This window comes from Ictidomys tridecemlineatus, chromosome 10 (genome assembly GCF_052094955.1).
Source record: "Ictidomys tridecemlineatus isolate mIctTri1 chromosome 10, mIctTri1.hap1, whole genome shotgun sequence".
Lineage (NCBI taxonomy): Eukaryota > Metazoa > Chordata > Mammalia > Rodentia > Sciuridae > Ictidomys > Ictidomys tridecemlineatus.
This window is the reverse complement of record NC_135486.1, coordinates 121329988-121356992: the sequence shown is the minus strand read 5'-3', so window position 1 is coordinate 121356992 and position 27005 is coordinate 121329988.

The window sequence follows — 27005 nt, the reverse complement described above, 5'->3', positions numbered from 1 at the left end:
CCATCTAGGCCACGTCTTCATGTGCCTTCCTCTGCCATGGCCGTGTGTGTCCACTTCTGTTGGATAATGGAGAGCTGCTTCCAGGCCCAACTTCATTGCTTGGTGGGTCAGATAACACACAGTTCTAGATGGACCACTCAGGTCTTGGGGTGACTTGGTGGCCCATGGTCAAGTGGTCAGCCTCTACTAAGGCCAAGCAGCAGGCCACGAGTTGTTTCCCTAAAGGGAGCAGCTGTCTGTGGTGGACTGTAGACTCTGCTCCTAATCCTAAGGACACTGTGCCTCAGATCTGGGGCCAGCAAAGTCTCCAAACAGAATCTCTGTCACTGACACTCCACACGCCACCGGGTCTGCTGGACCACATGGCCTGAGTGCAGGAACCACGCACAGTGGCCTTCTCCTGTTCCAGAATCCAGTCGGGACAGGAGCCTTTTTGGATCACTCAGTGCAGGGGCCAGAGGAACACACCCACACGAGGATCATGTGGGTCCCAAATCCAAAGAGGCCCCCCAGACACTGCCCCCCTTTTTGGTTGAAGAAGAAGCCAGATGCAAAGTCTTCCTCACCTTTGAAGGGCTCTCTCACCCCTAGAAGTCGCTGCCTCAGAATGCCCTGAAGTCATGGGGTTCTCTTCCCACTTCTGATGGGTAAGTGTCTGAGTCTAATGTAACTACTCACTAGTGTAAGGGACCTGGGCAGCGTCCCCGGCCCCCCACGGGTGAGGTAGGAAATGTGATCCACGAGGGTGCGTCACACTCCAAAAGAACTGCAGCTGTCTTCCCATGTAGACAGAAATCCAGGGAATGGGGGTGGGACAGACTACGACCCTGTGGCATGAGGGTAGAAGAATCCAGCCAAGATTCTGCCTTTAACACAGCAGTTCAGAGAATTAGACAGGCTCTCACCATGGGGTTGGTTGGCTGAGATATGGATGAAAAGGGTAACTCAAGTGAGAAACCTGGAAATTCCCAGGCTGCTGTGGTTGAACGTAGAGGAAGAACTCAAAGACAGAGTGAGATTAAAGAGGGACTGACATTGAAGACCTACTCACCCGCCCTGGGAGGGGCCTGATGATATACTTTTGATGAATTGAAACTCATCAAAAATCAAAAACCTTTGTTCTCTGGAATACATGTTAAGAAGATGAAGAGGGTCAGGTGTGGTGGTGCACTCCTGTAATTCTTGTGGCTTGGGAGGCTGGGGCAGGAGGATCGCAAGTTTGAGGCCAGCCTTAGCAACTTGGCAAAGTCTTAAAATAAAATATAAAAAGGGCTGGGAATGTGGGTTCAATCCTGTACCAAAAAGAAGGAGGAGGAGGAGGAGAGGAGATGATGATGAAGATGATAAGAGGAGAGCTGGGGGTAGCTTGGAGTCCCTGCCTGGCATGCTCAAGGCCCTGGGTTTGATTCCAGCACCGTAACAAAACAAAATGAAAGCAGATGATAAAACAAGCTACAATGAGGGAACATGTGTTTCCAAACCACCCATCGGACTAAGAGCTCTTACCCAGAATCTAGAAAGGACTCCCAACCTTCAGTAGGGTTTTAGTCACATTTTCCACTGCTGTGTCTAAAAGGCCCTGCAAAAACAATCTCAGGAGGAAAAGTTTACGTGGAGGCTCACATTTCGTAGCCTCAGTCCACAGACAGCCCAGCCCATTCCTCAGGCTCAGGTGAGGCAGACATCATGGCGGGGCAGAGACGGCTCTGCTCAATAGGCACAAACTGTGACCCCAAAGACAACCTCCAGGGACCAGCCCTCCAGCCACGGCCCTCCTGCCTGAGTCACCACCCGTGCATGCCCGTCAGGGATTAATGCACCGACCCAACCACTCCACCTCTGAACCTCTGGCACTGTCTCACACTGAGCTGTGGGGACACTCACATCTCAACCATAACAAACAGTTTTAAAAAATCAAACAGACCCGGAGGTTCCAAGGCCAGGATGAGGCCAAAAGTCAAAGCACACACAGACCCATGACATGGCTCCACCGCTGGCCCAAGAGCCCTTCAGTCCTGAACGCTGCTGAGAAGACCACAGCCCCGGCTGCCGTGGACAACAGTGTCCACCTCCCTGCAGAATGGCCCCTCACAGTCCTGCTGCTTTATATCACCTCCTTCCCGAGTCAGAGACAGTGCAAGACCCGAACTAGTGACCCCAGGGTCACTTGTCCATCTGAGCGCAGAAGGAGGCTGAGAACATCCAGCTGACATTTTTGGTTTCCATAATAGTGGACTTCCACTGGCCAATACTCACAAGATAGGGAGCTCCCCAGACATGGGAGGGGTTCCAGTGTGGAGTGGTGTTGAACTAGGGGTGATGTCCGCCATGCTCACTGCTGTGGCTCAGGCAGGGTCTGAGTGTGTTCCCAGAAGGCTCATGAAGCTTGGTCCCCAGGGTGGCAATGTGAGAGGCGCTGGACCTTTCTAGAGATGGAGCCTAGGGGGAGGGCCTTAGGTCTTTGGGGTACTGCAGTGGGAGGGCCTTGGGTCTTTGGGGTACTGCAGTGGGAGGGCCTTGGATCTTTGGGGTACTGCCCTAGGAAGGGATTAAAGTAGTTCTCATGGGGCCCAGTCAGCTCCTCCAGGAGTGGGTTGTTATAAGAGGGCAGGCCTGGCCTCTGAATCTCTGTGGCTTCCTGTCTCACCACGTGATGGCCCCCCCTCCCACACACCCCCACCATGATGCCATCCGCCATGTTGTGACACAGCCCCGGGGGGCCCTTGCCAGGATGGGCACTGTGCTCCTCTGCCTCTAGAGCCGTGGGCCACACAACCTCTTTCCTCTAAGTGCCCAACCTCAGCGTTGTATGAGCGTGACGGAAATGGACCCGGATGCCCTCTCTGTCTTCTTCTTCACCGCCTCCGACCACGTCAGGCCCCTCCATCGGCTCAACCCCCTTGTGTTTCAGGACACACACCAGGTCCTCGGAAAGCCTTCCCGGGGCCCACTCTCCCCCCAGACTGGGCTTGTCTCATTTCTTGCATGAGGTCGTAAGTCAGAATGTGTTACGTCAGCCGCAGGGAGAAAGAGCCCACCTGCCAGTCAAGGTCACTTTTCCCAGAGAGAGATCAGCCCGGGAGGTGCTGAGTGGCCTACTGTGAGCCACGGGGGGCATGACGAGGGGCAGAGGGGGGCGTGGACAACCACAGCCCCCAGGACACACCTGGGAACGTGATGGGCCACTGGCCATGGCTGGGATGATGGAGAGGGGCCTTCTTCCTGGACAGACAAGCCTCGAGCACTTCAATACGCTAGGCCTGCGGAAAGCCCGTGAGGTCGCCGCCACACGATTCACGGAACACTGCGCAGTCCTGTCTGCTCTGCCAGAGTAACACACCTCGATTCTTCAAAAGATGGCTCAGTAAAACTTGTTGCTGGGTGTCTGAGTCCTCCTCTCCGGCCATCTCCACCATCCCATCAAAAAAAAAGCAAAACCAAGGAAACAAATTCTTCTTCTACGTCTAAGGTCAGGTCCTGTCCATACAGAACAGTGGCAGATTTGTCCTGGAGACGGGACATAAGCCAGCCAGGGCAGTCTCAGGCAGAGCCAGTCCTCCAGGGACCTAGAGGTGAGGGGTGGAGAGAGCCGTTGGGGGCACCCCTCAGAGGGCCGTACTTACGTGGCGTTTCTCAGCACAACAGAGGCCTCAGTCCCCTGCTTGTCCCCTGCCCACAGGCTTGGGAAGCACTGGTGAGCAGGATCCAGGGCGCACCAGGTCCTGCTCCCCGCGGTGTGACTTCCAGAGGATTGCTTCTCACCTGGCCTCTGAAACCCACACCCCACTCCTTTTGACTGCCTTTTGAATAACAATGCCTTCTCCTAAGCCAGGCTAATGGGAAAGTAATCTTTCTCTTTCAGAGCCACTGCTCTGTGAAGTGCTTACCAAATAGGATTTTTAAATAGCAGGAGAGCCAAACTCAATTTGGGAATTAATGTGTTTAAGCCCAGCTGGAAACCTTCCCCTTCCTTCCCAAAGGCAGAAGCTGGAATCCGAAATCCCCACCGGGCCCCAGTCTCCGTGGGGACTGAGGAGAAGCCAGAAGTCACCCCAGTGTGTCTCAGCAGCTGCAGGTTCTGCCAAGGCCGCGGAGGGCCCTGGCCCAAAGGTGGCCTGCCAGAGCCCGAGAGCGCTTCTCTGCCACCAGCCTGAGGGCCCTGCTGTGTGCTGGATCCCCCGTTGGACCAATGGGCCAACCCAGAGAGAAGGCTGAGGACAGAGAGGTCAGCCCGTGGCCCAGGGCTCCAGGGATGTCACTTCACATTCCCACCTCCAGGACACAGCAGAGCCTTGGAGCTCGGGTTCCTTCAGCTGGGGCGTCCAGTTGGTTACTGGGAGCCAGGGATGGGCCCTGTCCCCTGAAGCTGGCAACCTTGGCCCCTGAGGTCAACTCTGCACCTGCCAATTCCAGGACAGCAGAGGCACAGCGCGGAGGGCAGCAGGGACCACAGGTCACCCCCACTGAGCTTGGCAGCCTCAGCTCAAGCTGGGGCTGCCCCGCGGATCATCTCCCCCTTACAGAACTATCGACCAAAACGCATACACCAGCCACCAGCCAGCCCCTCGGCCAGGACAGTGGCCCAGCCCAGCCCCTTGCTCTCAGTCTCCGCAGCTGTTCTTTCTCCTCCAGTTCCACCTTCCCTCCACTGCCACCTCCCCAGACTGCAGGCCTCCGCACACTGAGGGGAGCGGAGGGAGGCTGAGGAGCTTCGTGCTCGCGGGGAGAGTGGAGATTTATCAGGCAGAGAAATGATTGAGTTCTTTTGTGTGTGCCTTTTATCACCAGACAAAATTACCTCCAAATTATGATGGCTGTCGGGAGCTGGAAGGAAGAGGAAATTGGATATGTGCTTGTCTCAGTTCTGAGGTATCGATTGGGGGATTAATGGAGGGAAATGGATAAATTGGCTAATTGATCAGGTAATTTATATTCTCAAACAATCACCAGGTGAGGGAGGCCCCCCTGGACGTGGCCTATTCCTCTGATGGAATGTCAGGGTGTCGGAAACTGCAGACCCCCTCAGCTCCGTACCATTGGTGTTAGGTGACCCCCAAGACCACCCTCCGCTTTGATGATCTGCTGGAACTCAGAGAACGGAGGAAGCTTTGTGTTCTTGGATGCCGATTAGAATCAGAAGGGGAACATGGGACATCTCGAGGTACCGGGAGAATCAGACATCAGCTTCTAGCTGTCCCCTCCGGTGAAGCCACGCAGTCCAGAGTTCTCCCAGCAATGACGCTTGACAGTACACGGAAGGCTGCCGTCCAGCGAAGCCCACCGGACACCAGAGCACAGGGTTTTTATGGGAGGGGGTTGCACAATCATGGAGCACCCTGCAACCAACCTCAGCTGCTCAGTCTCCGGCTGCCCTCTCCAGAGGTCAAACTGGTACAGTGTGACCCAGGGCCCCAGGCTACCAAACCAGGCGTCACTAAAACAAACCCAAGTCACAAGGTCAGCACAGGCTCCCTGATGTGGCCTGAGGCCCCAGGCCCCCACAGACACTCCTATCAGGCCAGATATCCCAAGGCTCAGAGCTTATGTCCCTCTGAGATGGTCGAGGCCAGTCCTGCAGGTCTGTGCAGGAGGGGGACAGTCCTGTCCTGCGGGGTTAGCCCTTCACTGTACCTGTCCCGTGAGAGTTCCATCTACCAGAAGCCTCGGGAGAGATTTCTGGTGAGTTAAATCCCAGTTGAAAATGCCTTCCCCCCAGCCAATGGCTGCTGATGCGGGCCTTGCTGGCCCGGCCCAGGCAGCGTCGCTGGGCCCTGTGCTGCAGCCTCCTCCCTCCCCAGCTCTGCGTTCCTTGGGAAGAAGCCCCCTAAGGAGTGGAGGGCTTCGCCACCTTAAGGTCCTCCACTGCCTTGACGGGCATGAATTACTGGGAGACTTGCCCTGTTTGTTTATTTCCTCAGTCGTTTCCTTACATCAGTCTGGACTTGAAGGATATTAAAATATCCCATCCTAAAATATAATCTTTCGCATATGGATTATTTTTAGATGAAGACCATTTAGAACCAGCAGCTGCTGACAAGACCCTGAAAGCCAGGCACGCGTTTCCCTCGTGAGGGAGACTCCTGTCCACAGAGGAAAGTTCCATAACTTCCTCTACGGCCGGAGGGAAGAGGAGAAGCACCCAGTTGGAATCTGCATGGCAAACCTGACTGCGCCATCCCTATTTTCCTGGTCACCTCCCCATAACCAGCCTCCCTTGCCCAGAACCCAACTCTCCGGGGACACTGCGGAAGCCTATGGGCTGACCGCCCCTGTGGGTGGCCGTCTGGTACACTCCATGTGCAGGAGCAGGGCACCCTGGATGAGCTTCTGTCCGTCTTCCTCTTGCTAATGGTCTGGCCAGCTAGTTTACAAGGCCCGGTCAGGGAGCTGTGGGGGAGGACGACTCTGTCCTCCTTACCAGCCCACGTAGCTGGACTTTAATCCAATACGATTTACTTTACTTCGTTGCTCCAGTTGTTCTATTGTGGGCCTTGGGGACTTCTTTCAGTGGCCCCTGTGTCCTTTTGAGGTGCCACGTGACCCAGGGTTTGGGTTTGTTTTAGTAATTCCTTACTTTATCAACCACGAGATGTCCCAGGCCCGTCTTCTATACCATTGTCCCTTATCCTCTGGGGGCATCTTCCATGATCCCCAAAGGACGCCTGAAGCCATGAATAGTGCCAGACCTTACGTGAACTACAGTCTTTTCTACACCTACGCACACAAATGTCATGCCTTTTATAGCTGAACTAAGCACTTCTTAGGCACTGTGGCCATGACTGTTACCGTTTGAGGTATGACAGCAAAACTGTCACGAACTTCTTTTTCTTTCTTTGCAGTTTCACAGATAGATTTCTTCCTTCTGTAGATCTCAGCACCCTCAGCAGACCACTTTTGTTTTTCCTAAGTGGAGAACTTTCACCTTTTCACTTAAAGGAAGTACTTTACAGCTTCTCATTATCATCAGCACCACTACTCTTGCACTTTGAGGTCATAACCAAGTAAAATAAGGGTTACTTCAACACCAGCCCTGCAATACCAATAGTCAATCTGATAATGAATATGGCTACTGAGTGACGACTGGGCAGGTAGTATATACAGTGTGGATACTCTGGGCAAGGGAATGATTCATGTTCCAGGTGGTATGCAGCAGGGAAGCACAAGATTGCATCGTATTGCTCACAGTGGCACATAACTTAAAACTTACTAGTTGTTTATTTCTGAAATTTTAATTTCATATTTTTCAGACCATGACTGACCATGGGTAAGTGAAACCAAGGTAAGCAACACTCCAGTTACAGGAGAGACTACTGTGTATATTTATCCAATTCTCCAAGATGTTGGTCAGCACTTTCAACCTTGCACCTGACAACTTAAAATCTGAATGCTATCTGGAAAGATGCCATAGGGTCCCCCCATTCCATCCTCTCACTGTATCCCTGGAGGGGGCATTCAGGAGCCAAAGTGACTGACAACCAGGACTCAGGTCTCTGAGGTACCATGCTAATACCCCCCACTCACTTTTATCTGCAGAGGAAGACCAAGGAAAGACTGGGTCACACCCAGGACAAGTCCTGAGAACCGCATCACAGAACGCCCCTTTTCATTCGAACTTGATTTCGTGTTATTTTTTCCTTCTGCAAGAAAGTAGAGGGCTGAAGTAAGATTTCCAATTTTACTGGCTAATGAAAGTCTTGCTGGAAGGACGTGCTTGAAGCTGCAGCCCTCTCGTTAGCTGATGCTGTGTCTTCTTCTGGATGTGTGCTGGGTGGTTTTTGTTTCTAGAAAGCCGTTAAGTATTTGACGATCATTCTTATGGCTACTGTAAATTTCATTTCTTAGGAAAACACAAGTTCTTGTATTTGAATACTAAATTTACTGCATAACTGATACATATATATACACACAGATATGTGTGTGTGTATGTGTGTATATATATATATATATATATATATATATATATATTTTTTTTTTTTTTTTGCCAGTGCTAGAGATTGAACCCAGTGTCTTGGGCATGCTAAGCTACACCCCAGCCTGGGTAAGACAGGGTCTTGCCAAGTTGCCCGGGCTGACCAGGAACTTACCTTCCACCTGCCTTGGCCTCCCGAGTAGCTGTGGTTACAGGCATGTGCCGCCCACGTGGCTTGCATAACTGATTTTCATGCTGAGGAATTTGAGGCAGACACTGGACAGGACCCGGATGAACAGAATTCCTTGCTCAGGACAATCCAGCTCAGCCACAAGCACCAGTCTGGAGTCCACGGAGGGCAACAGCCTGCAGGACGGGACCTGCTGCATCCGTGGAGCGTCCTCCTTGGAGAACTCAACCAAAACCAGACCCAGAACCACGGCCAGGAGCGGGAGGAGTTCCTCAGGCTGAGTAGGACATGGGAGGGCTCGTTCCCGGCACTGTGCCTGGGAGTCCCCTTGGTCTGCCGAGCCCAGGATGGTGGCTTGATTCTGACTGTCAGCGTCATCCGAAGACCTTCATTTCGGTTCATAAGACGGTCTTGCATTATATCATTTAGGGCAGAAATTTCACACTCCACCAAAAGCCCTAGAGACCAGCACAGGTGAGCCCTTTCCTTAGGCTCCACCTGCTGGTGCCCGCCCTGTGGAGGGGAGGAGGGACAGAGGCCTGCACTGTGTGGCTGCTCTAGGGCTCAGAGAGGGCCAGGCACAGGGGCACAGGAGACCACTAGGATGTGGGCCCTCAGGAGTCCATCACACCACAGGCCCTGCCCTCACAGGTGGGACTAATGAACCTCCAACACAGGTGTGAAGGATCTGTCTGTCCTTCTGCTGCATGAGGACATAACATCTGGCCCTTCCCAAGGACATAGCAACAAGCGGTTATCTAGGAAGCAGGAACAGCACTCTGACCAGACACCAGTGCTGCCGGCACCTGGACCCTGGACTCCAAGCCTCCAGAACTATGAAAACAAGTTTTTAATCTTTATAAATCACCTAGTCTCAGGTATTTTGTTATAGCAACAGGAACAGAAATAGTGGTAGTAGTATATCATGGAGGGTGATTACCAACAAAATCTTCTCGGTTGTCCCTTCCACCTGGTACAAACTCTGTGCCAAGCCAAACAAGTGGCACTGCAGGTAGCTGCCCACTTTGACATCTCCCTTAAGTCCACCCTCTTGTCCCCAGCAGCAAATGAGACGCCCCCACTGCAGTGAGATGGGGCCCATTTGTCCCCCAATCTCACCAGCAGTGCTGAAATGAATCCCTGCCCTGCACAGAAGACGCAGCCTGGTCTGACTTTTCCCAGGAACCGAGTCACTCCATTCTCAATGCCCGGGACCTCACTGTCATGCCTCTGGGCAGGAAGAGCTCTCCCCCAGTGTCTCCCCAACCTGGGCCTGGGCCCCTCTCCGTGGAGATCAGGAGTGACTGTGGGCCAGCACACTGGCCCTCGAGTGTGTCCCCCAGACCCACAGTCTCAGCATCACCCGGTAACTTACTGGAAACAACTATTTTCAGGCTCCAACTCAGATCTACCAATCAGAGGTCTGGAGGTGGAGCCTGGGATCTGTGCTCAGCAGGCCCTGCGGGGGCTCTGGGGGCTCTGAAGCAGGAGAGCCACTGCGATGGGCCACAGCACCTTCCCCGTGGCCTTCGGCCGCTGAGCCTGCACTTCGACTTCTTCAGACTTCAGTCTCTGAGCTGGTTAAGTGACTTTTCTAGGCTCGTAGGGCCAAGTGGTGCAGTGTCAGAACAGGGTGTCACTGTGGACATCCCCTGGAGCCTCCTCAAAGGCCTAGGCATGGACCCTCCCGATGACCCAGCAGGACCACTCCCCGGTATTTATCCTGAAGAACTGAGGTCACCCGACTACAGCGATACCTGCACAACCGTGTGACCGCAGCACAGTTCACAGCAGCCAAGGAGTCCATGAGCAGGTGACTGGATGAAGGAAATGTGTATAGATGCACAATGGCGTTTGATTCAGCCACAAAGAAAAATGAAACTGTGGCACTTGGCAGGAAAATGCATAGAACTTGAGACCATTGTGTTAATCAAAAAAAAAAAAAAAAAAACCCAAATTCAGAAAGTCAAGAGACGTATGTTTTCTGTCGTGAACAGAAGCTAGAGAAGAAGAGGGTTAAAAAAGGTGGAGGGCAGATCTCATGAAAATCCAAGAGTGATCAGAAGAGGGAGGGACCAGGGAGAGGGAGGAGGGGAGGGAGTGGGGGAAGCGCTGGGGAGTGATATTGGTCATTGTTATGTGGTGTGCACGTGTGAGTGTGTAACAAGGAGTCCCACCAGTGTGTGTAACTATAAGGCACCAATAAAATACTGTGGGGAAAAAAACAGATAAATAAATAAACCAACCCTGATCTCTGAACAGGTGGACATGGCGCTCTCTAGCGGTCTCTAGTGGTGCTGTGGCCAGACTGCAAGAGCTGTCCGCCCCCACAGCATTGCTGTTGCAGATCAGGCTAAGGGCCCTGTTGGCCCCTGGGGTTCTGAAGAACACAGCCAGGACCACCCAACGAAGGCATGTGCGTGGTTCCCTGCCCCTCTTTATGGAGCATGCCAGGTAGCCAAAGACATCAAATGGGCACCTTATTATTATTATTTTTTTTTTTAGATAAAGAAATCTCGGTTGGATGAGGAAATCAACTGTGTGAACTGTAAAGTTGACTTGGCTCTGGTTCTTGCACCAGGAATGACAGAAATGCCCAGAGTACAGTGCCTTGTTCAGGTGACCTGGCCAGAGCGACGGCTCCGAGGAGCCTGGGCTGGAGGGACCTCTCACCCCTCCCTAGTCACACCCTGAAGGCTTTTCTTAAGAGAAAAGTGAAGCCAGCTCGTTTCTAAACTGGTTCCTCCCTAGGGAGCCACTCATGAGCACGAGAGACTTGCAGGTCTGGGTCTTCACTGTGAAGTTGCCAACAGAGAAGCCCGTGGTGACCAAACAGCTCTGAGAAACTGGTACCGTGCTCATTTGCCTGAAGTCATAAGAACCTGTATCAGTCAGCCCCAGCTGCTATGACAAAATGCCCCTGCCTTGGGAGCTTAGTACACAGAAACTTACATTCTCTCAGTTCTGGGGGCTGGAAGGCCAAGGCCAGGCATTTGCAGGTATGGCGTCTTCCAAGGCCTCTCTCCTGGGCTTGCAGGTGACCTCTCTCTTGCTGTATCCTCACATGGCCCTTTCCCTACACACAGGCATTCTGCGGGCCTCCTGTCCTATTAGATGGGACCCACTTCATGACCTCATGTAACCTTGTCATGTCTTTAAAGACCTCATCTGGAAAGCAACTGCACTGGGGTTAGGACTTGGACACATTAATGTGGGGGGGGGGAGGCACAATCTAGTCCACACAGAGGCTGCAGGAGTGAGGGCGGGGCTTGGACTCAGGACACCTGGCCCTCCATGTCACGCTGCAGTTGCTGCCTCCTGTGGGCTCGGCCCCAGGCCTCCCTCTGCCTGGGTTAGTCCTGACCTTCTCTTCAAAGCCCTCAGCATGATGACAACTATGGATCTGTGGGTGCAAATGCTCCTCCATTCTGCCTCACACGGGGGCGTTCCCCCCACTGTATTTCCAATGCTTGGCAAAGCCCCAGCATGCAGTGGTGCTCCATACGTCCCTGTGCAATGAATTCACCCGTTAGTGCCTACTTATTGATAAAAGAAGACACAGAATCCATCTGGGCCACATTCAGGATGCACTTAATTAAAAAGCACCAAGAGATCTGTTTAAATCCACAAGTGCTTCCCACCACCCCGCCAGGTGCAGCCATCCAGGCCATCTTCTGTCCCTGACAAACACCTCAGTGTTTGACGGATGCCTAGAGACAGAGACGCATGTGCAGGATCAACGGTTCCATAATTGGATATTGCAGGCAACGCACCAAAGGGCAGTATCAGTTCAGGGAAGTGGGGTGGTTCAGGTGGTGCTCGGTACAAAGTCACACGGGGGGCAGGGGTAAGATTGGGGACACAGAGGGTGATGTTGGCACATGCTTTCTTCGGTCATCTGCACTTGCTAAGGTGGCCAGCCACAGTCCTGGTGTGTCTGCCTGGACACCTGATGTTGTCCAGCCATGCACACCTGGACAGACAGACTCTAGCCCTTCACGCTCCTACCAGGGCTTCCTACCTTTTTGCTGGCTCCCCTCAAATGCATCACCTAAATATCACCCCATCAGATTCTTGCTTTCTTCAGCTGTTAAATCGTGGCCTCGGCACTCACAGGATTGTCACACTACAGAACGACAGTTCTAATCTCCAGACAGATGCTCCTGTCTCACGACAGGCTGGCTCCCGTAAGCCCATCGTAAACCGAAAACATCGCATGTCAAAAATGTGCTTCACACACCTGCTCTGCTGCCGAGGTCCAGAGCACCTGCCAGGTCGCTGATCACCCCGTGATGGAGTGGCAGCCGGGAGCCCGGGCATCACAAGGAGGTATCACACCGCACATCGTTGGTCAGGGAAAAGATCAAAGTTCAGAGCACAGTTTCTAAGGAACGCTCACTGCTTTGGCACCATCCTAAAGTAAAAAAGCCCTAAGTCCATCCATCGCACACTGGGGACTATTTGCACAAACTGTCCTATCATCCTGACACACTGCTGCTGATCCAGCTGCCTGGACACCACCCAGGAGTCTGTTAGGAATGTGGAGTCCAGGCCCTGTCCCGTGTGACCACACCAGAGCTTGGGCTCCACAGCATCTCCAGGAGACCCAGGTGCACCCTGAAGTCTGAGCAGCGCTGACCTGCAGCAGCTTCACCAGAAAGTCCCCAAAATGTGGTTCCCCTGGTGAACACGTCATCAGATCTCACTGCTACCCCTCAGGGGTGACCTTGGGCACCAGATTCTATGCCCCCTCTCCAGGGTGAACCTTAGAAGTCCTGCACCCCAGATGTCCCCAGGTGTGTTCCCCTCATACATGTAGATAACATCCCAAACCCCTTAGAGAGCTGGAGAAAAGCTCCACCGGCCTCCTGAGTGTCTTGGGTGACAGCAACCAATGTCCTCAGAGCCATGCCAGCTCTTTCCACAATGGCTTTTTATTTTCTGTTTGTGTTCCCTCATTTCCTACCTGTGTTCTCACATTTCAGGGCTGGTTTTCGAGCTTTGAAAGGTGAAGAACGTGGTTCATCAAGAGCGAATGGGTGGTGTGACTTGAATAATGACTTCCAGACCTCTCAGTGCCCATGCTCTGGGTTTCAAAGCAGGAAACCAGGGACATTAGCACCTGATTGTCACAGATAAGACTTCCAGGAGCATTTTCAGATACTTAGCGGAGATTATATAAAGGACACAGAGCTGGCAAGGGTCAAACCTGAATGGAAGCCCAGGGCAGTCTGGCGGAGTCAGATAAAGCCCATGAGGGTGGGGTGTGCTCAGTGTGGGTGCCCTCCTCGCCTCACGAGCCCTGGATTTGATCCCCAGCACTGCAAAACCAAAGTGTGCACTGAATTTAGAGAGGGTGCCCTCTCTGTTGTCACCAGATGGAAGTGTAGCCCCCAGTGTGGCCCCTTTAAAAGAAGGAGGTCAGAAGAACGGGTTGATTTAGCCTGAGGTGTATTTGCAGCCAGCAAAACCCCTGGCTCTGAACTGCTGCAGAGGACCTGGGCAAATTCATCCACCCATCTCGATAGCTCCCAGGACTGCATGGGAACAAAGCTGAGGTGCTGGCAGGTGGTGTGGGGTAGTCGCGTGGTTTCTCCTAGGAACCCTTATAGACTTCTTCACCCCAAGGAGATAGGCAGACGCCTTTGGGGAATACATCGTCCCACACCAGAGATGTCCCCAGATACCATCTGAGGAAACCAGAGCTGCGAGGCTGAGACCCTCATGTCCTGTTGGGTCCTGGTGCTCCCTGGACAGGACTAGAGAAGTCCCCCTGGGAGACGCTCTAACACAAAGCTAGGATCCCTGACTTGGGATGGGACCGCAGGCGTGTGAAGACAGGACCCGCCACTTGCAACTCGAATTACCACAACACTCTGGGTCTTACCTGAACGATGAGTATGAGACATGGTACCCATTTCAGAGGGCCGCTCACGGGTTAATGAAGGGCTCACCTCAATGCCACAGATACAGACATCGATCAACTTCATCAGCATTATTATCTACCAGGCTCTGAGCCTTACGGACAGAAGCCGAGTCTAATTTGTCTTTGCACTTTAGTCCCAAGCCTGTCACCAGCACGTGGCAGGTACCTGAGGAGTAAGTTAATGAATGAAGAGCCTTCTCTTCAAGCCAGGGAGCTAGCCCAGGGGTTGCTTGGCGTCCCTTGGCCCAGGGATCGGCGTCCTCTGCACACAGAGGATCGAGAGGAAGATAATAGACGAAAGGAAGTCTGAAGGGTCACCATTAAAAATAAAATGGGTCTGTTGAGGAGGATGCTTTGAAGACAGGCTTAGAAATTCCAAGGGTCCAAAGGAGATGAGGACAGGAAGGGCCAAGACGTCCGCAGAGGGAGGCCTCTGAGGCCAGGTGATTCAGGACAAAGAGCTCCATGTCCCTCTGGTGCCTCAGAGGAGGCCCCGGCCACCACAGGGCCAAATGGGCAGGACATGTCAGGTGGAGGAGACCACCCCCATCCTGCTTTCCTTCCAGGTCTGCCCTGCCCTTCGAGCCCTGAGATGGTCCTGGGTTAGCAGAGAGTGGACAGCAGTGTGAAGTGGTACAGCAGGGGACAGCATGGGTCAGCGGCGGGCTGTCCCTGGTTTATTATTATTATAGTAGAACAGGCAGGACCTAAACCACACACGGTGACCCAGCCCACTCACCCGATGTGCTGCCCGCACCACCATCTGGGCCCAGAACCCTTCCTCGCCCCCATTGCCCAGCTCCCAGCCACCTGCGAGCTCAGGGAAGGACTGTCACCCAGCCCACACGGGAGGCCAGCGGCTGGGCAGGGGAGGAGGTGACCCACGGAGAGGGAAGCAGCTGCTGGGGACCAAGACCTTCTGGATGCAGTGTTGGCTCAACTCTGCGAACACGCTGAAGGCCAGCGAGCGGTGGGCACAGCGGGGCTGCAAATCGCCACCGCGAGGCTGTGGAGTGCAGGGTCCGGAGCCGCCCCGGGGCCACGCTGCCCGGTCCCTGAGCTGCTCCTACCTGGGCTGGCCCCTCCCAGCTCCCCGGCCCACCCTCGGGAGGCACTGACCCTGAGCTTCTTGGGGTCCTTGGCCCCGGGGTTCCGAGATGCTCGCCTCCAGGGGCTCCACGGCTCCCGCTTCCTAGCGACGTGGGACCGGCTGCTCCCCTGGGCTCCCTGCGCCATGGAAGTGGCACAACCGCCCGCCGGAGACCTGGGCTCCTCCTCAGTAAGAACTTCCAACCTCCTGGGACTATTCCCAGAATAAAATACAACATGCAAAACATGTTTGCAAGCAAAAGCATCCCCAGGGCAGCCTGCGTGCGAAGTTGGGCTGGGGCTGCCCAGCGTAAGGACCAGAAACCCGTCCTGAGGAGGGCATCTGAGATGACCTTTAGTGGCCTGAAGCCAGACTGGCACTCTCTGTTGTCAAAGCCAAGGCTGCTTCTCCCCCAGCTCCCCTGCCACCTCTCTGGGCACCAGACGCCGTTGGCCCCGTCCCCTGGTTTTCCACCAACCTTTCTGGACTCTCCGGCTGGCTCTTCCTCCTTCTCTTCCTGTTCCCTTGGTGTGTGCTGGCTCCAAAGACCTGCCCTGCTTTCTCCTCCTCTACCACTGTATGTCCTCTCCTGGGTGGGCTGCTCCTTCTGGGCCCTAAAGACTTCACACTTTCCCCAAACCTCCCACAGTATCCACCAACGTGTGCAAAGCCCAAAGACGGTCTTTTCTAGTCCCTCTCCCAGGGTCTTATTTTGATGGACAGCACATTGTCTTCCGATTGTCCATCCATCTGTGACACCCACTGCCAGCTCCTCTCCCCTACTGTGTCAGCATCCTGCTCCTCATTAGGACCATTTCTGCCTTCCTGTCTCTTTCGCTGTTCCAACATCCTCTTGTTCTGCTTGTCTATTCCTGCATAACAATCAACTCTAAATTTAGTGGCATTAAACTGCACTATTCTGCTGGCAGACTCTGTGGAGCCAGATTCCAGACCAGGCACAGTGGCACCGAGGTTCCCCAGTGAAGGAGTCTTCAGCTGGAAGACAGGAGGACCGCCGTCATCTGAGGACCCTTCACTCACCCATCCAGCGGTTGATGCCACCTGTCAATGGAGACCTCACTGGGCAGCCACTTATGGGGCCTGTCCACGTGTCTGATTGGGCTTCCTCACAGCATGGCCAGGTGCTGGAATCCAGCTTCCCAAGAGAACCAGGTAGAAACAGTGACCTGACCTGGGAAGTCACATAGTAATATTTCTGCCATGGTCAAGAGAGTGCCCAGATTCAAGGGGAGGGAACTCAGACTCCACCTGGGCAGAGGTGGGAAACAGGATCTGCTATCACTGCACTGGAATGCCCACGGGGTCCCTGGAGGCAGGCTGCAGTGAGATTAGTGTGGAGAGGCTCTCCAAACACCTGCAGCCAACGCCAAACCTCTCAGAAAGAGGGCAGTGGTTCTCCTCTGTGCTGCCTGCTGGGCCCTGCGGGACCTGCCCACACCTGCCCCGTGTCGTTCCGACCAGACCATGGCTGAACTTGAAGTTGCCCTGGATCCTAACTGCTGCTCTGCCCTCCCCTAGGCAGACTCCTGCCCAGGATTGCCCTGGAGAAGAGCAGTGGCCCGTCTCACCTTGGAACACAGAAGGGAAAGCACTGCCCAGGTGGAACCTCCCTGGTGGAGGGAAGAGCGGCCCGCCCCAGAAGGCGGCCGGATCTCACCACAAATGAGCCCTGAACTTGGACCTGACTACCACCCCTCTGCAGCTTCCCCTCCTCTGGAAACCTCCAGACATCCTCCGCCCAGGGGCCTGTCCTTCTAGAGGCCCAGGTACACAATTCCCACCATCAGACCCTGGCCGCCTGGAGACTCACCTGACCTGTGACCCATTAACGGTGGCGTCAGAAACCAGGCCTCAAAATGTCAGGAGTCCAGTAAACACCTCGACGAAGGTGGCTTCCGTTACAGGGAGGTGATTAGCTTTCCCTACTGAATCCCCAACTCAGCAGGGTGAGATGAAAACTCCCTGCTTGCTGGGCAGTGCCAGGTGACAGGTCGGGTGCGGAGGGCAGGCCCCTCGGGTAACAGTCTCCCAGAGGCCTGGGCTTTTCCTCCATTTGGATCTTGGTGCAAAGAGCTGAGCTGCTAGCTTTAGCTTGTGGCACTTAGCCTTCTGTGGTCCACTGAGGCCCTCTGCTCTGCCCTGCCACCCTCCAGGCCTCACCATGGGGACGGCTCAATCCATCCGTGGGTGTGCATTGGGCTGTACTTGGCTACCTTCAGGTCACACCAGGTGTGCAGCCCCTAGCGTCTCCTTCTGCCTGCTTTTGGGATAGTTTATGGCTTCTGCCCTGTTGTTAATCCCCGGCCCAGGAGCCAACCCACGGTTGTCACTGACAATGTCGCCATGACCTCTTTCCACTGGTCTCGGGTTAAGGGCACGGTGGCACCATGGGTCTCTGGGCATGAAGCCCACCTTCTTCCATCCCATCAGTCCCACCAGCTCAGCACCTGCCTTCGCCAGCAGTGGTAGGTGGCAGGTGCTGACCCTCCCTCTCTTCCCAAACCTGCCATATCTGACCAGCGGTGAGGCCCCAGGCCTGCAGGTGGTTTGCATTTCTGGGCGTGATGCTGAGCTCCTCCTCATGTTCCCATTAGCCTTGGTGCTTCCAATCAGTGAGGCTGCCCACTTCTCAGAGGATCTCAGGGTTCCCAGGGGCTGGGGCCTTGTGGTTGTTGCTGTGTAGGAAGCTCTCTCCCACACGGCTCTTAACCCTTGTTGGTTTGAGGACATTGCAAACATTGTTTCCGACCTGTCACCAGCTGTTAAGTCCATCTGTGGGGGTCCCGTGGCAAATAGAAACGGCTCATTCTGAATTTAGGCTTGAAGCCCTGGGAAGGTGAGCTCGGCTTGGAACAGACTCCTGTGATCCGTTGATTCCCTCCCGAAGAGCAGACCAGGGCAGTCCCACCTCCTCTCCAAGGCTGCCCTCCTCCCCCAGGAGCCAGACCACCCTCTGGCTCCCCGGCTGCTTTCATGCTGTATTCTGGGATCTGTGAGCCTTTTCTTCCTTGGAGACATTTCCTAGGGGGAGACGAAGACGGCTGTCCACGCTGGTTCACATCTAGTTAGGGATCCCTACTATGCACCTAGACCCACACACTTCTCCAGAGAAGCGGGCCAGCTGATCGCCTGTCTCCCCTCCAAGTCTTTCTTCCTGGATGAGCCTAAATGTCTCTCCTCTTCCAGCTCCACAACCCTAAGGGTCCTAATCTTGAGGTCACTGACTCTCCTAAAAGAGCGGTTTTCCTTTAATTGTGTCGTACAGTTGAGTCAGCCCCACCCTGCAGTGGGCTTGGTGGCAGGGCCTCCCCTGCTCCCTGGGAACCCAGCAATTTCTCCACCGGCCTCCTTTGGACTGTTTCAGATGGGCTGGTGCCGAGCGCCCCCTGGTGGCAGGAGTCCGGCTCTGCTCTGCGTGCTCTGCCCACTGCCTCCTGGTGTGCTTCCCTCTAGCTCTGGTGACCGGCTCCCTGCACCCCACAGCCCTAGGTGCCTCCCACCTGAGCAGCCAGCACCTCAGTCCTCCTGGTGAGCACTTCTGCTGCTGCATGTGGCTCTCTCCCTCTCCCTGCTCCTGCTTAGAAGGCCTCTCCCCTTGCTTGCAGGACACACTCCCATAGCCACCTTCCCACCTCCCTGCCCTGGTCCTCCTCCTCTGCTCACCCCTGGACACCCCCCCACTCCGTGCTCTGCCGAGCTCTGCCCTCCTCACTCCTCGGTCTCATAACTGTTCATGGCATCCAGACACACAGGGTTCACCGCCTCTCCCAGCCCGGTGCTCTCCTCTGAACTCCTGACCACATGTCATGTCCAGCTGCCTCCCGGACATCTCCAGGAGTGACCACTCAACCCAACATGTCAAAGTGGCCTGCACCAGTTCCCTCAACCTGCAGATCCTGCTCTCAGGGACAGGTACTGTCCCCTCCAGCCCAGTCATCTTCAGTTCCCCTTCCTTTGTGATCTGCGGAGGTTGAACAGGGTCCACGGGGGGAGGGTGTGTGTGAAATCCTACCCCCTGGTGCCTGTGAATGTGCCATCATTAGGAAATGGGGTCTTTGCAGATGTCATTAGAAAGCAGGTGAGCTTGAGGTCACACTGGAGAAGCGTGGTGTCCACACAGGAGAGGAGCACACCGAGAACCAGGTCGGAGACAGAGCTGCAAGCAGAGGAGCAGCTGACCCCCCCAGCCAGCAGCAGGGAGAGGCCGGGGAGGGTCCCTGTCTCAGGGGATGCATGGCAGAGCTGGCACCTCGAGTGGGCCGTCCTTTCTACAGCACCATGAGAAAACCTGTTCCAAAGTTTCAGACCACCCAGCTTGAGGTCCTTTGTTACAGCAGCAGGACATTAACACAGAGGCTCTTGTGACAGCTTCCGCCTGCTGCAGACACAGTGTCCCAGAATGCAGCTAAGTGCACCCACCCCACCCCGCGTCCACTCTCAGCAATGTGCACACTATCAAGGGCCGGCTGTTGCCCTCGAGATCCCCTGGCTGCCACTGCCCAGCACTGAGCAGCAGCTCCGACCACATATCACTAGCCTGGGGGAAAAAATCCACATTCAAAATTTGAAGTTTGGCTTTTACAAAATGAGTGTTGCCTTCCCACTATCGTAAGTCATAAAATCATAAATTGGGCCGGTGTAAGTCAGGAGCCATCTGAGCATTCCCCTCTGCAACACCCCCGTCCGCCTCTACTGAGGACAAGCACACCAGCTGCTGGCCTCCAGGCCAGTCCACGTGTGTTCACCCCACGGCTGGAACAGTCCCCTGCCCTGAATCCTGCCACCTGCCCCAGCCTTGTCCCTTGTGCCCTAGACTCGTATCCAGAGCGCCTCCAGGGCTTGCTGATTAAGGCTGGGGTGCCCTTCACCCCTTCTTCAGGTGGCCAGTTCCATCCTAGGTACCAGCACCTTAGTCCCCCCGGGGGTTCCCCAGGCTCCTGCATGCTCCATCCAGCATTTACCACGTGCTGAGCTTGCAAGGTTTTCTCCACCCAAAGTTCCAAGTTCCTGGTGCTGCCCATAGAGGTGGGCACCTATTTCCTGTACCTTGCAAAGATCTCTGACCCTGAACTAGAAAACAGAAAAGTAGGAGACCTGAACTTCAGTCTCTAGAGCGGCAACAAGAGAAACTAGAAATCAGACTCAGGCCAGCGCTGCCCCAGGGCTGGGGTCCAGGGCTGGGAGCTGGTGGGTGGCAGCTTCTAACACCCCTTGCCTCCTCTCTGAGCAACAGAACCTGCAGGGCCTGCCCATGACTGCATTTCCCTGCAGCTCCACCACGGGGCTACCTCTCGATGTGCCCCCGACTCAAGCCCCACACCTTCTAGGACCCACCACCCAACATCCCAGACATCTTCAAAGGCACCATCTACAAATACGGCCGTTGTTTGAAAGCTCAGCTGCTCACGGCAGTACTGTAGCAGCCAGGAGGTGGAAACAACCCAGAGTCCACCAGGGCCCACCAGGGGAGGAGTGGACACGCAGATGGGGCAGGCCCACCTGACGGAATGATGCCCGGCCCGAGGAAGGGATGGAACACTGATGCACGTGAGAACCTTGAAAACAGCACATTGAGTGAAGGGAACCGGATCCCAAACACTGTGGGGCTCTGCGTCTGAGAGGCACCTCAGCCAGACAAACCTAAGATAAAGAGAGCCTCTCGAGGCTGCCGGGCAGCAGACGGGGGGCACGTTACCTTTTACTGGGTGCCATGTTCTCGTCTGGGATGAAGAAAAAGTCCCGGAAATAGTGGTCGCAGGACCTTGAACACATGGGGGCCTCCGTATCACACACTTGGAAAGGTTAAAACAGTCAACGCTGCAGGTTGCCACCCCATGTTTGTGGGTTCTGTGTCCTTGGTTTTAGCCAACAGAGCATCAAAACCACTCAGAGAAAATGTTGTGCCTGCAGGGAGCATGTACCCAGTTTTTCCCTTGTTATTATTTCCTAAAAAATACATTGTAACAAGCACCTGCAGGTGCTGTATTAGGTATCATGTGTCATCTAGGGAGAGTTTCAAGTACCCCGGGGATTCCACGTGGTTCTGCACGTGTACAGGACTGGAGCACCCTGGGTTTGGGTGTCTGCGGGGACAATCTACACCACAACCCACACGAACCTCAGAAGCTAAGACACTAAGAAGCCAGAAAGGGTACACATGGTGTGACACCGTGTAGGTGAAATACCCCAGGTGGGTAAATCCACAGAGAAGAGGCCAGAGGGGTCGATAACTGGGGGACAGAGGACGGGTCCTGAGAGGTGCAGGGTGTCCTCCTGGGTGCTGAAAACGTTTAGGTCTATGGGGATGTGGGGACTATAACTAACAGCCATGTATTTGCAAACTTGAAATTGTTAAGGGAGAGACTTTTGACTGAAAAGTAGTTCACAGTGCATTCAAATTTTATATATAACTATAAAGCTCCAATTTAAAATAAATAAAATAAAGTCGAGGTAGGGGATGGTGGGGGAGGGAGAGATGATGTACTGGGGACTGAGCGGGGCAGACCATGTTATGAGCACACAGGAACCTGTCAGAATGAGCCCCATGCTTTAAGTGAAAACCAAGTGAGGTAATGTCTGTAAATCAGCTTGAATTACCAATCCACAATGTGTGTGTATATGTGTGGGTGTGTACATGCATGTACATGCATTTCAAAACACATTGTACACTATATATATATATATATATAATTTTGTCAATGAAAAATAAAAATTTGGGGGAATAGAAAGAGTGGAACATTGAGTGTTCGAATATTACTAAATACCACCGAATTGTGGACTTCAAATAGCTAATTTTATGTCAGGTGACTCTCACTTCAAGTTTAAAGGTAACAGATTGCTGGGACCCACAATTCTGAGTCAGCAGGTCTGGACAGACTGAGGCTCTGCATTTTGAAAGTTTCCCCAGAGAGGCTTCCGCTGCCGGCCTCAGAACCCCCACTGTTCCAAGCTGGACCTGGACAGGAGGCCTCCCCTGCAGCCTGCACACCCTACCCCAGGCTCTTTCACAGCAAGAATGCCCTGGAACAGGGGCTGACCAGCAGAGGACCGCTCTCAGGTGACCCTTGTTCATTGCCTATGGCGCACACTGACTCTCAGAACAGCTGATCCTCTCCAGTGTCCTGCCATCACTGCCCGGCCATCCTCTATCAGAGGTGAAAGCCCTCAGAATAAAGATGGACTCACTTGGGCTGGGGATGTGGCTCAAGCAGTAGCGCGCTCGCCTGTCCACCGAAAACTAAAAAATAAATGTTAAAAAAAAAAAGATGGACCCACTTGCAAGTCCTAACCAAATGAAGAAGGACAGCCAGCCTGGAGGCTGGGGAGGAGGGCCTCACAGGCACGCGCACCTGCTAATCAGAAGGATTCACAAGAGAGCCAGAGCCACCACCTTGCACAATGCCAACCCAACCTTACCCAACAGTGACGTGGCCTTGGCCTTGACCCTCCAGGAGAGGGAGGGCAGAATCCAGAAACCTGCTGCTGGGGGGTCTGGGAGCAGCTGCCAGGGGGTAGGGTCTGGGGGCACAGCTAGGAGGTCAGCCAGACAGGAACCAGCGAACTGGCCAGGGGTCCCAGGGCCCTACTGGGGCCAGACAAGGCACAGTTCTGTGGCTTCCCCATCAGGACTCTCAAGATATTAGGCCCAAGGCCTGGTCTGGGCACCGTGGCCAGAGGGTGCCCAGGATGATCAGTGTCCTGACAACTTGAACCCACACCCCACATTTCTGGGCCATTTGTGCCCAGACTGCAAGTGGGCTCTAGGCCCAGCATCTCTTGTAGAGAGAGACCCTGAGGCTCCCCTGCGCTTCTGGGAAGATTCCTGAAATGCTTCAGAGCAAGGGGGGGGTCTCTGTGAGTGTTTGAGGCCCCTCTCAGAGCCACCTCTTCATGGGGACTTTAAGGGAAAGAGGCAGGGAAGCCCTGGAAGGACTCTGGCCGGATCAGACTGCTACACTGCGTGTGTGCGCACAGGAACAAATCCCACCGCTACCTACAACTACAAAACGTGAAAAGAAAAAGATGCAAGTCATATTAGTGAAGCTTGGGGAGGGGGGAATTTAAAAAAAAAAAGAGGATGTATGTCAAGGATTCCAACCTGGAGAAAGCGGCTGAACCCTTCACCCTGGGCAGCGGGGAGGGGGCGAGGGAGGGACGGAGGAGGGGGGAAGGCAGGGAGGGGAGGGAAGCCCACCTCGGGGGTGGCATTCACACCTGGTCGGCCTCACTGCTCTCCTGAGCTGCGCCCTCCGGCTGCCCGAGGCCGTCTTCGGGCCCAGCCCGCTCTGGAGCGCACCGCCGCGGGTCCCGCTCAACGCCGTTCTCGTGGCGCCCTCTGGTGTCCAGACCACGCCACGGCAGGAGGCCGGGCTTCCTCCGCAGGTGGACCCGGGGCAGGCCGCCTCCCTCCTCCTTCTCCCGACTGTGGGCTCCCCTGCCCGAGCGGAGGGCGAGGCCGGGGTTCCTCCCCGAGCTGCTCTCGGGGACTCGGACCCGAGAGGCCTTCCGCGCTGGCCGTCAGGCTGTGGGTGTCGCCGTGAGGTCCTCGTCCTTCCAACCTAGTTCCGGGAAGGGAAGCCCAGCAGGTGGACGGCGCCGCGCACGGGAGCCGCGGCTCACCCGAGGCCGAGGCGCAGCTGGACTGCGAGCGCGTCCCACGGGCCCCTCCGCAGGGACTGGTTGGTGTCCCCAGCGCCCCGAAGCAGGCCTGGGTCAGCAGAAGCGCCGCCACGAGGGCCGAAGTGAGGGACCTACCCAGAGGCCCGTGGGGAGGACGAACACCGCGGGTCTCCAGCGCACGGGGACCCCGCGCTCCAACCCAGTAGCTGGCCACACACGGGCACAGGGGACGGTTCTGCGAACGGGCGAATCCACAGGGACAGAAAGAAGATCAGAGGTGGCCAGAGGTGGGGGTTGGCGTGACTGCCTCGCCGGGACAGGTGGTGGCTCGTGGAGGCAGATGGCAGGGGTGTCCGGACAGCCTTGTGCATGCAGTAAGCGCCAGGGAATTGCGCACTTTGTTGACCTTGAGTTCCTCCACGGAAGAGGCGCTCCTTAAGGCGGGGTTTCACTTACCTGTTGGGACTTACCTGTTCCCGAGTTCCCTGTCCACCTTGAGACCATTGAGTCCATGTGTTTCCTGGACACGTCCCACACGTGGGCACTCAGAGCCTGGCCAGAGGGAAGTGAGGGGCCAGCCGTACGCCTCCAAGCGGGGCACCTCTCACTCCCTGATCCACATGTGCTCTGCAGTCCCCCCTCCGACAGCATCCAGGCTTCTGAGCTTCCTGCTGGGCCCAGCTTCCAGCTGGGCGCGCATTACCTGCTAGGTGTCACCTGCTCCACTGAATTACCCCACCTCCTCCTGCAGCTGCTCCCCAAGGCCCCTCCAGTGCTCCAGCCTCCAGTGCCAGTGTTCTGTACTGGCGGGGTGTGTGTTACTATGACAAAATGCCTGAGGCAACTAACTAAATAAAGAGGCGTGTTCCGTATTAGCTCACAGCTTTGGAGGTTCAAGTCTAAGACCAGGTGGCCCCATTGGCTTGGGCCTCTGATGAGGATGCCAGGTGGCAGTGGCAGGAGCACATGTGGGAAGGGCAGTCACATCTCAAGGCCAGGAGCAGAGAACAGGACTTGCTCCTTCTCTAAGGATGGTCAGTGCTCTACTCCATGTATGCACCACCTTATCCCTGCTCCCTGAGGAGCCTCAGTGGCCTCTGTGTCCTGTCTGGGTCAACAGTGCTGCTCGGAACACGGGAAGCCGCCCTACCATGGACTATCTTCATTTCCTTTAAGTATTTTTTATTTTTTGGCACAACTCCATCCTGTCTTCCACAATGACCAGAACAAGTGACGTTCCCACAGGCAGGTGTGTGAGAATGTCCTTGTCACAGCCCCCGCACTGGTTCTCTCCTGTGGTTTGGTTTGCGTTTCCCTGGTCAGTGAGGCTTAGCCCGACCTCGTTCACCTGCTGGTCCCCTCTTTTAGGAAATACCTACTCAGGTCCTGGGCTGGCTTCACAAGGCCACTGGGTTATTTAGCTGCAGAGCTGCGTGGCTCCCAGCCCCCAGCTGCCCTAGTGAGGCCACGGGCGCCCAGGCTCGCTCTCCACTCCCGGGGCCCCTGGCCTGCGGATGGCTCTCTCTGCTGCGCAGAGGCTTCTCTGGGCAGAGACATCTGTCTAGTTTTGCTTTCCTTTTGGTTCTTTGGGGCCAAATCCAAAACTCGCTGCCCAGGCCAGGCCCCCAAGCCCTTCCTTTGTCTTCTTGGAGGCGTTTTCTGGCTCCCAGTCCCACCTGGGTTTTCTTCTGTCTGCCACGTGTGGATACCTGCGTCTCCAGATCCCTTATGGAAGAGACTGCCCTTTCCTGTCCTCTCTTCCTGTCACCCTTGTCGCAGATTGTCCCACCACGTGTGTGGGGTTTCTTCCCGGCTCTCCTTTGTCCTGTCGATCTGTTTCACACTGCTTTCACCCCGACAGTTTGACAGTTGTTTGAAATCAGGGAACACGACGCCCCAGTCTTGCTCTTCTTTCTCAGGATTCATTTTGGTTATTCAGGGTCTTTTGTGGTGCCATACAAGTCTCAGGACATTGGACAGCCTGGCACAGTGGCATGTGCCTGTAACCCCAGGGACTCAGGAGGCTGAGGCAGGAGGATCGCAAGTTTTATTTTATAAAAAATAAAAAGGGCTGGGATGTAGCTCAGTGGTCCAGTGCCCGGGGTTCAATCCCCAGTAACGAAATAAATCCATAAACGCAGCCCTGGTGTTTCAATGTGGACCACATTGAATCTCTGTCTCACTCTGGGTATTATGGATGTTTTAACGACATCAATTCTTCCAATCCATGAACACAGGGTATTTTTCCATTTATTTGTTTTACATTTTTCAGTGTAAAGATATTTTATCTCCTTGGTTAAATTCCTTCCTAAGTATTTTATCCTTTTTTAAGGTATTGTAAATAGGTTTTATTTCTTTTCTTTTTTATGTAGTTTGTTGTTGTTAGTGCAGAGAAATGCAGCACACCAGGGTCCCTCCCTCGGCCCACATGCAGGGACCCTGAGCTTGGAGTGGCAGAGGAGCTGCAGCCTCAGGAGAAGACAGTCCTCCTGGTGGACGGAGCTTTGGACAATGGTCCTCATGGTTTGCAGTGGGGGAAAGTGGCCCAAGTTAGGACACATGTGACCCGTGGGCCTGGTAAGTGACCTGGCTGGCCCCCTGTTCAGGGGCCTGAAAGGGCTGAGGCTCGGAAGGTGGAGGACCAGGTGGCCTAGGGAGGGGCCTGGGGACAATCTCCTTTGAGGGCATTAGGCATGAGGATCTTATAACTCACCAAATGACCAAGGGGACAAAATCCCTTGGCCGAGTGACACCAGCCAGCCTTGAGGGTTGATGACCCTGGCCTGGTACAGCAGGTGTGTGACCAGAGTGGCCTCAATGGGAGCACGCAGGGGCCTTAGGGAGCAGCTCTATTCCTCAGGGCTGGACACCCAGTGGCCTCAACAGAGCTTAAAGCCAGCCCCTGCTGGGCCCTGCCCCTCTGGGAGGCCACTTGGCACCCATGGGTGGCGCATGGAGTTTTTCTAATTACTTTTAAAACATTATTAAATGCATTGTGGTCAGAACACTTATTCTGTTTTTGATCCTTTGAAATGTGTGGACATTTGCTTGATGACCCAAAGCTATGGCCTTTGCTGTAAATGTTCTGTATATACTTGAAAATAACATATTTCCAGTCGTTGTTAAAGGTTTACACATCCAAACTGCTAGAACAGGTATTTAATCAGGAACTTACTCAAGGAGAAAAAACAAGCAGTTGGTGTGGGTTCTTGACACCCATTCCACCTAGGGTGGTGCACAGCGATTGAGC